This window comes from Gossypium raimondii, chromosome 11 (assembly GCF_025698545.1).
Source record: "Gossypium raimondii isolate GPD5lz chromosome 11, ASM2569854v1, whole genome shotgun sequence".
Classification (NCBI taxonomy): Eukaryota; Viridiplantae; Streptophyta; class Magnoliopsida; order Malvales; family Malvaceae; genus Gossypium; species Gossypium raimondii.
In genome coordinates, this window is record NC_068575.1 from 15884499 (window position 1) to 15900897 (window position 16399).

At 32.7% G+C, this 16399-nt stretch overlaps 1 long non-coding RNA gene and 2 other non-coding genes across 3 annotated transcripts; all 3 read left to right on the forward strand.

Annotated features, from left to right (window-relative positions):
- Positions 1-3924: 3924 nt before the first annotated feature.
- LOC105804471 (uncharacterized) lies at positions 3925-5079 on the forward strand. Its single transcript, XR_001136986.2, has 2 exons — positions 3925-4505; positions 4776-5079. It is a non-coding gene; the product is annotated as an uncharacterized LOC105804471 (long non-coding RNA).
- LOC128035182 (small nucleolar RNA U19) lies at positions 4212-4359 on the forward strand. The gene has a single exon (XR_008191583.1). It is a non-coding gene; the product is annotated as a small nucleolar RNA U19 (small nucleolar RNA).
- LOC128035192 (small nucleolar RNA snoR138) lies at positions 4417-4555 on the forward strand. The gene has a single exon (XR_008191593.1). It is a non-coding gene; the product is annotated as a small nucleolar RNA snoR138 (small nucleolar RNA).
- Positions 5080-16399: the final 11320 nt, after the last annotated feature.

Genomic DNA, 16399 nt, shown 5'->3' on the forward strand with positions numbered 1-16399 from the left:
ACAATCAATTCGGTACCAATTTTGGGCGTCACGGGGGTGCTAACCCTTCCTCATGCGTAACCGACTCCCGAACCTATTTTCTCAAAATTCGCAGACCTAAAATTATTTTCAAGGTGATCCGATCACACTTCTTTAAAAGATCGGTGGCGACTCCAATTTTCACCAAAAAATGGTGTCAACACGGTTAATAGGGGCTAAAATGTTAATGCAATGTGGCTAAAGTACAAAGTGTTATATGATTGAAATACAAAAAAAAAAAAGACTTATGCTTGAGAATGAAATTGAAATATGAACAATGTTATGAAAGGAATCAAGTTATTTGATATATGAGATCGAGAAGCAAAGCCTTGAGGGTACATCAAGATGTTGATTTACCAAACAGAACCAAACTATGACAGCCATAAGAAAGCACCAAGGAAATGATGCTAAGAGATAGTAGTCTCCATTATAGACTTGATTGTATAATGTACTAAAATGAAGGCATAATTACAAAAAAAAAAAAAAAACCCTCAACGTTTGGGGGCTTTTGGTTTTGTGCCCTTGACCTTATTTTTATTGACACCCTCAACGTTATGAATTTTTCATAAATCAACCCAATTTTAATGATAAATGTGAGTTGACCGTCAGTTAAGCGTCGGTTAACGAAATAAACCTATGTGGCATGCCACATAAGCACGATGACATCATCTAAAAAATTTTGTTTAACAATTTTTTTCATTTTGTTTCCTTCTTTCTTCTTCTCTCTTCCCTACTATTATAGTAAAAAAAAAAAACAGATACAAACACACCTACCACCATTTTCATCAGAGCCTACACCTGCATTTCACTCTCTCAAATACCCATTTCAACTGAATATTTTTTTTCTAATCTAATGAAAAAAAATCAACAGATAAAAACAATTCCAAACAAAAAATTAATCGCAAAAAGAATCTTTCAAATTTTAAAAAATAAAATACCATTTTATATTCATAGTACCCAAAATCACAATTATCTCCACAACTACCATAATGTAGTCTCTTCAAATCACTAAAAAATCAATTATGAAGACAGGGGAGGCAACTTGACTCCACTCTCTTCAACCCCATCACCACTGTTCTTACCTTTAACAGCTGGCGCTAAAAGCGACTGCAACGAATTAGGAGTAGCAACAACCGATACTCCATTTGAGGCCTAATTTTTTACCTAAACCCTATTATCGTTCTCGAAACCTTCATGGGGTGGAGGCGGGGCGACGAAGTTGATCAAACCCTATGTTTCCAAGAAACAGAAAACCTTGTGGAGTAAAGTGACATAGCCAATGAAGGATTTGTAGATTTTGGTAATGGCGACGAGAAAGGTCTTCCTTGTATTTGTTGATGATGAAATCCCTGTACTCATTGTAGATTTTAGGGCTCTTGAGATTGAGCTGCCTTCGAAGAATTCTTTCAATGCTTGCCTATCTATTTCATGAATATCATTCCAAGCAAACCAACCTAAAAAGAAGAAGAAGAAATAAATGAGATTTTTTGTTAGGGTTTTGGACAAGGAGAATATTGATTAATCAATTAAAAAGGAGGAACTTACTGGAGTAGCTCAGTATGGTATAGAGGTCAAGCTCTGGTTCTTTGAGTCGACTTGAATCCGGTGTGGGCTCTGATGAAAATGGTGGTGGTGTGTATGTGTTTTACTATAACAGCAAGGAAGAGAGAAAGAGAGACAAAGAAAGAAGGAAACAAAATGAAAAAAATTGTTAAACAATTTTTTTAGATGACGTCATCATGCTTATGTGGCATGCCACATAGGCTTATTTCATTGACCGGTGCTTAACTGACGATTAACTCATGCTTACCATTAAAATTGGGTTGATTTCTGAAAAGATCATAACGTTGAGGGTGTCAATAAAAAAAAGGTCAAGGGCACAAAACCAAAATTCCCCAAACTTGAGGGTTTTTTTTTTGCAATTATGCCTAAAATGAACTAATAACACATCTATTTACTTATTATGTATATGCATTGTTAGCAAATTATGTAAGCACCACAGAGCTTTTTTACTCAGCATGCAGATTTATTTATTTCTGCGTGCAAGTGACAAACAGGTTCAGTTATATCAACATCATTCAGGACTCTCCTCTTAGCTCAATCAATGTTTGTATTGTTCTTTTAGTCCTAGCCATGTGTTGGCATGTACCTAGATTATAAGTAGTTGTTGGAGTCTTATATGATAATTTTTGGATAGATGGAATTGATGAATTTGTAACCTAAGCTAAGTATGTGTGTTTTGATCATATTTGGATATGTTTATATGTTTATCATGCCATGGTTGATGTATGAAGTAGATATATAAAGATTATGCACTTGAATGACTGGTTGGTTGGTTGCCAAGCAGAATAATTTGATAGCTAATCATGACAACATTTTAACATGTATGTGTTCATGATGTTTAAAGTGTGGAAATGATGTTGTGAACTTGATTTTTGAGCATTACAAGTCATGATTTTGATATGGTGATGTTAAGGGTCAAAATATGTGAATTTTTGGGTCTTGGTATAATAGTATAGGTACATGGAGTTAGTTATATCGAAACAACTTAGGCAGAATCCAAACTTCAGTAGTATTAGGGACTTGTATAGGTACAAGTGGACTTGTTTCAACCCTCGGAGACCCATACATGGTCTTGAACACCTCCAAACACTTAGAATCTGTTTTAAAATGTTTTCAATATGATTTTAAAGACTTAAAAATGAATCTTAATTAATAGAAGTGGTTGATACAATAAGTTTTAATTGTTATTTCTTATTGAATTAAATGTATGGAATTAGTCTGAGTTGCCCTGGCAATGAATGTATTTCTGGCATTTAGATTCGATGGTTAGGTCGGGTGCGGGGTGTCACACAAACATTAATTGCAACATATATGTTAAATCAAATTATTTATTAACTATTTGAATTGGTTAGAAGGTTGTCAATTCATGCTACAATAATTGAGGTTGATACTACTTTTGGGGTATTACTTATCATGCCCAATTCATCGGAATAAAGTGACGGAGATCGCAGGAGGATAATGTTGCAAACATTGTGCTGAACAAATCCAACGGCCTCCTCCAAGGTACAAGTTTACAGCAATCGTTGTAGACACGATCGGGAAAGGCATTCTTTTTCATCATATTCTCAATGGAATAGCAATCCGCATTCTTGATTACATCGCCGATCAATTATTCTAGATAAATAGCAAGGCTACTTTGCTTATTTTAAAAATAAACAATTCCATTGTTGCACGTTTGCATGCAATATCATATAAAGATGAAGGTCGATTCCTACCGGACAAAATTAATAAGGTAATCACTCCCGATTGTATACAAATTTACAATAGTTTAACAGTACAATTTTACATTATAATTTTTTTTTGATAAATTATAATAACAAGGTAAAGTTCGAAGAACCAACACAACTAGCACAATTCAAACTCAGGCCACACCTGGGATGATAATCACTATCTACATTCTACAGCCCGTGCATCGCTTGGGTATGTGCACAATAGTTTTTTTATATGGTACTTATTTTATTTTCTATTATATATGTTACTTGTATTTGGTACAACTTATATGTTTTGGCACTTAAAAGATAAGGTTGTTAACTTTTTATGTTTAATTTAAATTTTAGGATTGATCTGATGAACGATAATTATTAATATTATTAAATTTGAATTTTCGTTAATAAAATAAATTTGGTATTTTGAATTTGTTTAATTTGTCTAATTGATTTAAAGGAAGTTAATTATTAATGCTATTAGTTAATTTTAAGGTTTTATGATCAACTCTAAAATTTAATTTAAACACTAAAATACTAGCACTATTACTTTTAATCACTAAAATGTAATTTTTTTTACAAGAAAAAAAAGATGCAGATACCATATATAAAAAAAGTTTCTTACTCCTATACCCCAAATTATACGCTAAGCTTAAAGCATATATTTGGAGGGGCTTTCAAAACCCAGATGCAGAGCCCATTGGACCGACTTCTTTAAGTCTTAAACCATGTAATGGAAGTACACACACTAAAAAAAAGGAAAATAATGAAAACAATAAGCCTCTACCAGAAAACCCTAACCGATCTGCTCCCATCTTATTAAAACCCTAGGGCGCCTCTTCTCTCCAGCCAACAACCCTTCCTCTTAAAAATTTGCTTCATTATTTGCCTCTTTGAGTAGCCATGTGAATGAAATCCAAGTTTCGCAATTGGCTTAGTTAGGAGGCAGAAATCGATTCGAAAAACAGAGATATCGGGTTCCTGATGTTTCTGGTCGATTTAACCAAGGCCTTTTTGAGGGGACTCTTGGCTTCTCTTTCTTCACCCGTTGTCCCCCAAGCAGCCTTGGACATTTTCCCTAATTTTTACGATTTTTTTGGGGGTGAATATAATAATATATAGTGTTAACAAGAATGCCTCTCGAATAACCAGAAGGTTAGATTGTAATCCGACGCCGTTTGGTTCAGACAGAGGCTGAGATCAACTCGAACCAGTTTGAGGGTAAGGAACGATTTTCCTCCGTTCCTTTCCTAGATTGCTTTCGTACATTCCTATTTTTGTTTTCAGTTTTGCAGTCATTTTTAAGGTTTTTAAAAGAAGAGAATAAAATATGGTTGATCGAGTTAATTAGAATAATGTTTTAACAAAATGTTTTAAGTATGATTTTTCCCGTTTGAAGCTCAAAATTAAATGGTAACTTTGGGTTTTAATGCATGAGTATGATTTTGAATTACAATTCAACTGATGTATGTGTTGTAAAAACATTAGCAGGTTAGAGTCTGATTTCCTCTTCAAACTTGCACAAATATTAGACCCGGTTGCCAAGGCGGTATTACAAACCATTCCATGTGACAAGCAAGTCCGCCCCTCACCGGACCATCTCCTCTATGTTTGCTGTCCCTCCAACCCCATCGAATACAGTGTTTCTACTTCGTATTCGATGGAGTCCTTTCCCCCTGAGTAACTTAATTAATGCCCCTATCCATAGGTTCTGAGCAAGACCATCAAGCATCTATATCTAGATGTTGTATTGCATATTCGGCTTTTTTATAAAAATAATTTTTAATTATAAAAATATTCACTTCTTTATTATTTACTTGAAATGAATAGTGAAATTTGGCCAATTAGAATTAAAAATTAAATATCAGTTTAATACTAATATTTTGGGGTCAAAAATAAATAATAGTGGAGTCATAGAAAATGATGTCATTATTTTAATATATTAGATATTTTAATAGTAATTAAAATTTTTAATTTAAAATTATTATTTATTTGATGGCACCATCTATTTTTAGTTTTTTATTTGTTGTTAATTTAAATTTAAAATTATTATTTTATTTGGAGTTATAGAGAAATGGTGTCACTACCTTTAATATGGTAGACTTATTCTTTTGTTGGTTTTTAAATTGTTTTTTAATAATAAAATTTAATTTTTTTAATTTTGGTGACATCAATCTTTATGACTTTATCAAATAAAATAATAAATTTAATTTTAAATTAAAAATAAAAAATAAAAAGTCTAAAGATAGTGATGCCGTTTTTTATGGTTTTACTACATAAAATAATAATTTTAGTTTTAAATAAAAATAATAATCATTATAAAAAATTTTAACATATTAAAGTGGTTGTGATATTTTTATGGCTTTACTATTATTATTATTATTATTATTTTGGTTCTTGAAATATTCAAAATATTAGTAAATAGATTGATTTCATTCAAAAGTTAATTTTTAATCTTAACAGTTAATGATTGGTCGACGTGATAAGCGAGTTATGTAAATTTTTTCGCTTCAATTTTTATTATTTATTTCAGGTCATACATAATAAAAAATATAAATATTTTATAATTAATTAAAATTTTGGAGTTATATATATATATATATATATAAACCCTGCATATTGTAACCGGGTATATGCATGTACCTATACCAAAATCCAAAAAACTATCGTTAATGCCTCCTAGACTTGACAATCTTGAAATATATGGATCACTGACATTGGTGTTGAAACAATTCGAGTTGGTTATATCTCAAAGGTTGCAAAAGCAAGCTCGATAAATCCCATCAGTCGAATGACCCCAAACATAAACGTCACTCTGCATAAGTTGCACAATAGGGACTTAAAAGAATGTTATTAACCTTCATGCCCCCAAACAAAATGTGCCACTCCAAACCATCCCTTCCCAACCCATCCTCCCATATCCTACCCAGCATTCTTCCCCGGGAAGGGGATTAGTACTCCTAAATGAAAATTTTTCTAATTAAGTTATTTATAATTTATAAAATTTTAAACTAGTAATGGTAAAATTATACTTTGGTCTTCTAAAAATAATAAAAATTTGATTTAATCCTCTAAAAATATAAAGATATAAACTATTAAAATGACGAAATTATATCTTATTATCATAAAAGTATATAATTTAATTCTGCTCCCAAAATTTTTCCGTGCCGAAACATTTGTTACATTGGAAAGAGAGGTTTATTTGGGAAATATGAAAATGGTAGGGAAAAATCTTTATATTCATATTATTTGTTTTGCTTTTGATTATTCTAAAATTACAGATTTGAGCAATTTGTTGATTGGCATTTATATATTAATTTTATTATTATTCAAGTGAGTTTAAATATAAATTTTAAATATTCATTATTTAAATTTTTTATATATATAATGAATTAGGCGTCAATTAGATGGTAATATTTAGTAAGTTGATAATAATTAGAGGTGTTCATGGGCCAGGCACAATGAAAATCTTAAGTTGGAATGTCCGTGGATTAGGGAGTCCACGGGGCGTTAGAAGACTTCAGTATATGCTGAAGTTATACAGTCCCCAAGTTGTCTTCTTTATGGAGACAAAATTACACAGTGGACCTTGGAGACGTCTTGTGAAGAGGTTATGGGCAATGAGTAGGGGAGGAGTGATGGAGAAATTAGAATTAGTAGGGAAAGGATTACAAAGATGGGCAATGGGAATAAAAAAATTACGTAGAGGGCTATCAAGGAAATTACTTGCTCGAATTAAGGAACTCGATGGAATGGAGAGAACAAATGAGAATTTGGCAGAACTAATTGATGCCAAAATTTATTTAAATTTGGAAATTGAAAAAGAAGAAAGGTATTGGGAACAACAAGCAAGGATGAATTGGTTAAAAGAAGGAGATAAAAATAAAAAAATTCTTCCATGATTTTGAGTCTCAAAGAATAAGAGCAAATCGGGTTGAGGAGCTCAAGAATGAATAGGGGCAAATAACTACAGACAAAAGAGAGATGGCGGAGGTGGCAAAGAGATATTTTGAAAACATCTTTTCCTCAAGAGGAGTCGGCAATCTTGAGTATATACTTTCAGGGATTGAATGTGCATTTCGGACAGAAAGATCCAAGGCTTAACTAAAAAATATACTAAAGAAGAAATTATTCTTGCTCTTAAAAGCATGGGGCCAACCAAAGCTTTTGGGAGTGATGGGTTCTCAACACTTTTCTTCCAAAAGTATTGGCATATTGTTGGGCAAGAGGTTGGAGATTTCTTTCTTGATATATTAAATGACGGAGGTCCATTTGATGGGGTCAATATGACAAACATCGTTCTTATACCTAAAGTGGCAAGTTCAACCAACCTCAAGAATTTTCGCCCTATTAACCTATGTACTATTTACAAGATTATATCAAAGACAATGACTAATTGATAAATGATAAAACTAACATATTTTAATCTCGTTCTTAATGCATTTTTGGATGATTATTTGTGCAAATTGGTGAATTTGATACTCCTAATCCTTTAAATTCATGTTCCTATACTTAGGTAAGCATTTGGGAACTAAATAGCAAAAAACGAACGAAAATCAGACAAAAAAAGTAGATTTTAGGAACCACATGGGCTGGACACACGGCCATGTACCATATCGTGTCGATTTCGTAACTTGCTTCCCAAACACGTGGGAAAACACAATTTTTAGGCTTTCTGAGCATTCTAAATTCTATAAATACCAAATAGAAGAAGAGATATAAGAGCTATAAGAGAATATTAAAGAAAACAACTCGAAGAACACCATTGGAGCCAACTCTAAAGCAGATTTCCATCAAGATTGAAGACCACTTTTAATTTCTTTTGAATTTTTTATGAGTTTTTTTATTTCTTGTGGTTTTTCTAAATTTGAGATGTTTTTATTCATAATTATGAACTAATTCCCTAGATACCTAGGGAAGATGAAACCTATGATAAATTCTATTATTTGATTTCTGCTTTACGCGATAAATACTTGATTATTGTTCTTAGTTATGTGTGCTAATTTCTTGTTTTAATATTTTTGGGATATTAATTCATATTTAATATGCTTAAATCAGAGGACTGAAAATCTATGTTTAAGAGTAGATCTAGCATAATTGAGTGGAGTTGCATGCAATCCTAGAAATAGAACAACATAAATCTGTCGGATTAGAGTCAAATCTAATAGGGGAATCTATAAATTGAGTTTAATGCGATAATAGGAGTTTTAATTAGAAAGAAATTTCAATTAATCAACCTAGTGTCAGTTGATCTTACTCTCAAAAGAGATATTAGCATAATTTAGGGATTTCTACGGATCAAGATACCAAGTAAATAAATTGTTTAATTCATATTCATAATAATAGATGAAGTCTAGGTGGATTCTTTCCTGGGTATTGCCTATCTCATTGGTTATTATTAGATTATTTTTCTGATTCATTCTCTGTTCAGTTATTAGTTAAATTAAGTTAGTAATTTTAGTTTAAAACCCATCACTCCAATTTGTCGGCTAAATAATAGGAAAACAGTAATTACTAATACTTTTTGTCCTCGTGGATACAATATCTCTACTCACCATAGCTATACTATTTATCGATAGGTGCACTTGCCTTTGTCGTATTTTTAGTTGTTGTATTTATAAAGCCCAAAGTGCATTTGTGCCAGGAAGACTTATTACGGATAATGTTCTATTAGTGTATGAATTAATCCATTCTCCAAAACAGAGAAGAATGGACCAACATGGAAGTTTAGCTCTAAAACTAGACATGAGTAAGGCGTATAATAGGGTGGAGTGATCTTTTTTGGAAAAAAGTTATACATAGGATGGGATTTGTAGAGCCCTTTGTGTCCTTAATTATGCGGTGTGTAACATTAGTGAATTATTTAGTATGCATGAATGGTGAGATAGGTGAGAGTTTCAAACCAATGAGGGGGTTACGTCAAGGTGATCCATTAATCCCCTATTTGTTCTTAATTTGTAGCAAAGGCCTTTCTTTTTTAATGAGGTTAGCGTAATGGTAAGGTATTATTAAAGGGTAAAAGGTATGTTGTAAAGGTCCAACTATTATGCACCTACTTTTTGTGGAAAATTACATTTTATTTGGGGATGCTACAAAAAAGGGAGCCTATAACCTTAAAACCATATTACGAGAGTAAGAAATTTGTTCTGGTCAATGTATAAACTTTGATAAGTTAATGGTATATTTCAACTCAAATGTTACAGAGTAGAAGAGGGAGCAATTAGCGAACATACGAGAAGTACAAACCTCAAGAAATCCAGAGAAATACTTGGGTCTATCAAATATAGTAAGAAGGGATAAAAAAATAACTTTCCAGCTCCTAAAGGATAAAATGATCAGTCAGGTCAAGGGGTAGAGTACAAGATTTTTGTCAATTGGAGGAAATGAGGTGTTTATAAAAGCAGTACTACAGATAATTCCTACCTACTATATGGCATGTTTTTTGTTACCAAAATCGTTTTGTGCATAATTGGCAAACATTATGGGCCGATTTTGGTGGCAAAATGACATGATAAACGTGGAATTCATTGGTGTGAGTGGAGGAAGCTTGGTGAATTGAAATAATATTGTAGAATGGGCTTTAGATGTTTATCGAAGTTTAATGTGGCATTGTTAGCAAAGCAAGATTGGTGTGCAATTTATTATCCAGATTCGTTATTAGCAAATTCATTAAAAGCGTAGTACCTTTCATCCCGAAGATGCTGAGAGGATTTTATGTATTTCCCTTCCTATTGAGCAAGAAGTTGATAGAATGGTATGAAGAGGAGAAGCTTCAGGGGTTTATACGGTGCGAAATGGTTACAAAAATTTAATACAGAATGACAGAGCAACAAATTTACAAACAAATCAAAATTATTACAAGCCCATGTACAAAAAACTATGGATGGTGGAATTACCCTCAAAAACAAAAATCTTGGTATGGAAAACCCTAAATAACTTTCTACCTACTCTTTCTAATCTATATCAACACATATTGGGGAACGCAACAAACTGTCCGAGGTGCTTAAACAGTACTGAAACCACAAATCATGTGTTTAGAGACTGTCCATTTGCAGCTGATGTTTGGTCCAGACTAGACCTGTTCATGGGTCGGGCCACCCGGCCCGACCCGAAGGCTCGCTTGAAATGTGGGAGGGTTTGGGATAAAATATAGGCCCAAAAAATGGGCTTGGACAAAAAATAAGGCCCGTTTAAAAATTGAGCTAGGCCTCAAGTAAGGCATTTTTTGCCTGGGCCAGGCCCGACCCGAATTCAATTTGTTGAGAAATATTTATTTTGATGTTTTTAGTATTTTTGATGTATTATATATTTTTTAAAATTATATAAAAATAATATAAAAATTAATATGGGCGAGCTGAGTCTGGCCCGGGTTTTAACATTTTTATCCGATTTGGACTTGGGAAAAATTTTAAGCCCATTTTTGGGCAGACTGAGCCCGGGCCTAGAAACGGGCCTAAATTTTTAGTTGAGCGTGGCCCGAACCCGACCCATGCACACCTCTAGTCCAGACTTGGAATCGAGTGGACCCTGGAGCAAGATCAGTTACAGTATAAGGACTGGATGCAGGCTTTATTCGAAAAAAAAATCTAAGCATCGAATTAGAACAATAGTGTGCGAAATATGAGGATTATAGACAACCAAAAATAAATTGGTTCATGAAAATAAGATACAAATAGGGGAAAATTTGGTTTAATTCATTACAGAATATTTATGGGAATTAGAATGAGTAAATAAGAAAGTACCAATCAGCATAGTGGCAAATGAATACTAAAAACCACCGGAGATGTAACAGCCCGTTTTCAGTGAAATCGAAATTGTAGTTTTGGGACCACAAATATGACATGAAAATATTTATTTTATTATTATTTTAATTTCTACGGTATGTTAGTAGTGTCGTATAAAAATTTTGTTAAGAAATTTTGTTGTTTGCATACTTAATTAAGTGAAAAGGACTAAATCGTAAAAGGTGCAAAAGTAGAGTTCTAGAAGCTAAAGGTATCAAATGGCTATAGAAATTTAATGTAAGAGTCCTTAAGTGGTAATTAGACCATTTATGTGGTAGTGGAAATTTATAGGTTTGGTTTTATTGAAATTAAGGATGTTTTTAAAGGTTAAAATGTAATTAAGTAAATAAAGGCTAAAATCATAAAAACAAAAGAAAGAAAACAAAGATATCATCTTCTAAACTTGGTTTCCTTCAACCAAAATTGTCAAAACTCCATGTCTAGGGTTCAGTCACCTTATTTTGATTTCATGGGATGTATTTCACTTCCGTTTTTAATGATTTTTATGTTTTTGAAGTCATTGTAGTTTAATTTAGCTAGCCCAGGGACTAATTTGAAAAAATGTTAAAGGTCTAGGGTTTCACCATGAATTTTCTTGCATGATTTATGAAGTTTGATGAAAGATTATGAGTCCTTATTGTTAAATAACAACTTTTGTAAAGTGATTTTTGATGAAATTATCATTTAGGGACTTATTTCTAAAAGTAGTAAAATATCATGATGAAGTTGTGAATTGATGATTTGTGTGGGTTGATATGAGCCCCTAGGTAAATCGGCAAGCATGATATGTGGATGAAATTGCAAAAATTGTCATTTACGAGCTGAAGGACTAAATTGTAAAGAAGTTAAAACATTAGGGGGAAAATGTAATTTTTTAAAAGTATGAATTTTAGACTGAATTGAATAGAATGAATATTAAATGGATTGAATTTTTTTATTTAGATCAAGTAAGGTGATGGTCACTAAATTAACTATAACGACTAAGGCAAGCGCACCTTTTGAATAATAGTATAGTTATGGTGAGTAGAGAATATCGTATCCACGAGGACTAAAAGTACTAGTAATTACAATTTTTCTATTATTTAGCCGTCAAATTGGAGTGACTGCTTTTAATCTAAAATGACTAAACTAATTTAACTAAGAACGCAATAGAGAATAAAATAGGAAAATAATCAAAGATACCAATGAGATAGACAATACCCAGGAAAGAATCCACCCAGACTTCACTTATTATTATGAATCTGAATTTAAACGATTTATTCAATTGTGTCTTGATCCGTAGAAATCCCTAAATTATGCTAATATCTCTTTCGAGAGTAAGAATAACTGACTCTAAGTTGATTAATTGAAATCTCTTTTTAATTAAAACCCTTATTGTCGCATTAACCCAATCTATAGATTCCCCATTAGATTTGACTCTAATCTGGTAGATTTATGTCATCCTATTTCTAGGATTGCATGCAACTCCACTCAATTATGCTAGATCTACTATTAAAAAGGAACTTTTGCTCCACTGAATAAACACATTAAACATGAACTAAGATCCTAAAAATATTAAACATGAAATAAGCATACATAATTGAGAACAAGAATCAAGTATTTATTGCGTAAAAATAAAAATTAAATAATAAGATTCATCATAGGTTTCATCTTCCCTAAGTATTTAGGGAATTTAGTTCATAATCCTAAATGGAAACATCTCAAAGTTAGGATAACAACAAGACATAGAGAAACTCAATAAAACTTCAAAGGAAATTAATGAAGATCTTCAATCTTGAAGGAGATCCGCTTCCGAGTTGATTCTGATGGCGTTCTTCGAGTCTTTTCTTCAATCTTCACTGCGTCCCTTTAGGTCTTCTTCTAATTGGCATCTATAGACTTTAGAATGCTTAAAAAGCCTAAAAATTAGGTTTTTTCGCGTATTTGGAAAGTAGGGTACAATATCGACACGGGTTGGCACATGGGCATGTGACCAGCCTGTGTGGATCATGGAAACAACTCTATTTGTCTGATTTTGGCTCATTTTTCGCTCTTTTTGCTCCCAAATGCTCTTATAAGTATAAAGACATGAGTTTGAAGGATTAGGAGCATAAAAATTCACTAATTTACATAATTAATCATCCAAAAATGCATCAAGAATGAGATTGAAAATATGTTGCTTTTATGGCTTATCATTAGGCCTCGTACGAATCTAGATCGAGGAAAAGATAAAGTCTCAGATTAGTGATCATATTTTGACATCTTTAAAATCATGGTAAGTTTGTATGTTTAAATAACATTTTAATGTTATTTGATTTGTATTCTATTATGCTATTTATTATATCATGTTACGACAGAAATCCACGATGTTTCAACTACTATTGAGCCTCGTTTGAACCTTAGAAATGTATAGGATACAAATGACATGTCATTAGGGTTACCATGTTTCAAGTGCTGGTCCTAAATGTCCTATCGATGGCTGAGTTCCAGAATTTGTTGCGAATACTCGTCAGCTTGTGTGAGCGGCATCGTGTAGCTACATTCTGACCGTCAGCTTGCGTGAGCAGACCAATTTATGGCTCGAGTGAGAAATGATGTAAAGAAAAAGAAAAGGAATGATTTCGACCATATGTTTAGCACACTTTGTGTAAGCTTCTCGCGTATCTGATATTATTCTAAATGGTTCAACGGGCATGAAAATGGAAGGAACGGTAAGTGTTCCGATCGACTATATTATGAACCTATGGAAATGTATAAAATATCAATAATCAATTTATGTATATTCATGATTATGGAAAGTATGAATTCAAAGATACTATGTTCATGAAATTTATCTTATCATGTGATGATTTTGTTAAGTTATGTGTTTAAGCACTAACTTGTGTTGTTGGTGATGCTTAAGCTTGTGCCAAGCTTATGTTGGATTGATTCATGTCTATTTTATAAGATTTTGCATTGAAATGGTATGCTATGTTCATGATTTACGAACTTACTAAGCATTTTATGCTTACATAATTTTTTTTCTCATGTTTTATAGATTATCGGATGCTCGATCGGTTTGGAAGCTCGTTAGAGACCTATCACACTATCCAGAGATTATATTAGTAGATTTTAATATTTTAGTCATGGTTATAATAGCATGTATAGGTGGACTTGTGCTTAATGATCTAGTTGGTTATGTTTGGCATGTATATATGATATTATGGTTGGTATGCTTTTGTCATTTTGATACTTTGATGGTTGGTGTTGATATGGCTAAGTGAATGTATGTTTTAAATAACCAATTTGGTATGTTATGATGTGATTTGGTATGTGGTCAATTGTGGTGAGTTTGGTATGAAAATAGGTTAGATGTGAATGGTTGATGAATGGCTAAAATATGCGTATGTTTAAGTATATTTGATTGTTGTGATTGAGGTGTCTTATTGACATATTGGTTGTATGAGTAAATAGCTTATTGAATTGGTCTTATTATGCATGTTTTGGACATGATTTAAAGTCTTGGTTATATGTGCAAATGGCTTGTAGGTTCATGCTTGAATTGGGTGAAAGAAATGGCTTGATTTTGGCCTATTTCTTGTCGATACAGCCTAAGACACGGGCGTGTGTCTCAGTCGTGTGTGACACACGGTCATGCGACACGGCTGTGTGTCCCCTGTAGGCTTTAAAGGTTGCAAGTCAGGCAGTTACATGGCCTAGCATACGGCCTGTCACACGGGCATGTGGCTTGGCCGTGTGACCCAACTTAGAGAGTTACATGGGCACGGACATGGGCTAGGACACGACTGTGTATCCCTATTTCGAATGTTACATAGCCTGAGACACGGGCATGTGTCTCAATCATGTGGGTCACATGGCCGTGTGACCCCTACAATGTGAATTTTTCTAACTTTTTCGCTAAGATTTCATATGTTTCCAATTTAGTCCTAAATCGTTTCTAAAGTATTTTTAAGGCCTCGAGTGCTCAAATAAGAGATGATATACATGTGTTTGAATGAATTATGCTATGATTTATGAAATGTTTGGAAATGAATGATTTTAAGTTATGTTTTTATGGTAATGCTTTGTAACCATATTCCAGCGACGGATACGAGTTAGAGGTGTTATTAGGGCATGAATGTTAAAGTCAACTTTGATGCTGCACTTGATAAACAACACAAGAAGTCATGTATAGGAATTGTCATTAGAAACTCATCTGGTCAACTTTTAAAAGTAAAAGTTTACAATAACGAGTACATACTAACAACATTTGCAGCAAAGGCACTTACATGTGTTCAGGCGATTAGATTCGGGGTAGAGTTAGGCTTCTTAAGAGTTGAAGTTAAAGGTGATGCATTAACTATTATTAAAAAGACACAAAGTGAGGAAGAGGGATAGATATGAAATTAGGGCTTACATTTCAGTTGCCAAAAGATTAATAAGCAACTTTATAACTTGTAGATTTAAGCATGTAGGGAGACAAACAAACAAAGTAACACACATCATAGCAAAAGAAGGGTTAAATGAGGATGTGAATACTTATTTGGCTAATGGCCTTTCCAATTCGGTAGTTTGGGCTGTTGAGTATGATAGACAAGGTGGAAGAGGGGGTAGTTGAAGGGATTGTGGTGAAATCGAAGGAACACCACAGATTTGAAAGATAAGGAAATATAGATTGGAGTGTTAGAAGGAGAATACTTTGGTTTTTTATAGAAGAAAATGAGGAGGCAAGTGGTAAGGCATTTCAGATCTAAAAGTTGTTTTAGTGAAAGAGCAACCAAAATAGTGAGTAAAATCACTCATAAAGGAGATGCCTTTGACCATAAGAAGATATGGGTTGTTGATGGCCATTTTTTTGAAGCTTGGAAAGAAGATCTGTTGAGAACGCGAGTGATCGTCGAAGATGAAGACTCACTGCGAGATGATTTTTTTTAGGGTTTTGTTAGGAATGGTTGTTTATTTAGAGATTGAGTTTTTTGGGATTTTGAAATAAGGTTGGTTTTGGTTTTTTATGGGCCTTTGTTTTTAGTTTAGGTAATTGGTTTTTTACTTTACTTTTTATTTGAATAAAACGCAAGTTAATTTAATTAAAAAATATAAATTACATATTTTTTAATTTTATATAATTTTATATTTAGTATCATTAAATACTTTATATTCCAAAAAATAAATAAACAAGAAAAATGTTTATTTTTCTTTTCTAAATATTGCTTGTTAGTATTTTCATGTTCTAAAATAAAAGTTCAGTGAATTTAAAGAAATTCCTCTTCTTAGAATCATTACATAAAACGTGTTGAAAGAGATATTTGATGAGTTAAATTTGTAGATAAATCCTATTTGATTGGAAATAGAAAGGAGAGAAGCTTGGCATAC